We start from the raw sequence: 470 nt of genomic DNA, 5'->3' as shown, positions 1-470 counted from the left end.
CTGGGGGGAAAAACAGAGGGGTCGGGATGCCCTGGAAGCACTTCATGTTTACCAAGGAACTCTGGATGCTTTCTGCCCAGCAGGACCCGCGGACCAAATGCCTGAGGCCTGTTCCAGAGAGATCCAGATAAACTGGTTGTGCACAGCACGCAAGGGGCCTTGCTGCTGTTCCAGTCAGGAGTGGCTGCTGTCTCTGGAGCAGAGGCAGAGCAGTGAAAGGGTGGCGACTCCGGAGGACCACAAGCAACAGGTCTGTGTGAAGGCACCTGGCTTGGCGGGGAGATGGCTTGGCTGTCCTTCCTGGCCGGTATTGAGAATGGGTGGACACACAGCATCAGAGCTGGAAAGAGGCCTGCTGGCGGCTCAGACTGCCCAGTTACCTCCTGGCCCTTGGCTCTCTCTGTGCTCCCCCAGCCTGATGGCTGTGACGTTGGAGTCCTCCTGCCTCTGCCCCACCACAAACCAAGGGT

General features: G+C 59.6%; 1 protein-coding gene across 4 annotated transcripts in view; it reads right to left on the bottom strand.

Moving 5' to 3' along the window:
• The window catches only part of UBE3B (ubiquitin protein ligase E3B), a 37,353-nt gene that overhangs the window by 3,182 nt on the left and 33,701 nt on the right, over positions 1 to 470 (bottom strand). The window lies entirely within an intron of this gene.

The sequence above is a fragment of the Rhineura floridana genome, chromosome 19 (assembly GCF_030035675.1).
Source record: "Rhineura floridana isolate rRhiFlo1 chromosome 19, rRhiFlo1.hap2, whole genome shotgun sequence".
Classification (NCBI taxonomy): domain Eukaryota; kingdom Metazoa; phylum Chordata; class Lepidosauria; order Squamata; family Rhineuridae; genus Rhineura; species Rhineura floridana.
This window is presented reverse-complemented; position numbering and strand designations above follow the sequence as displayed.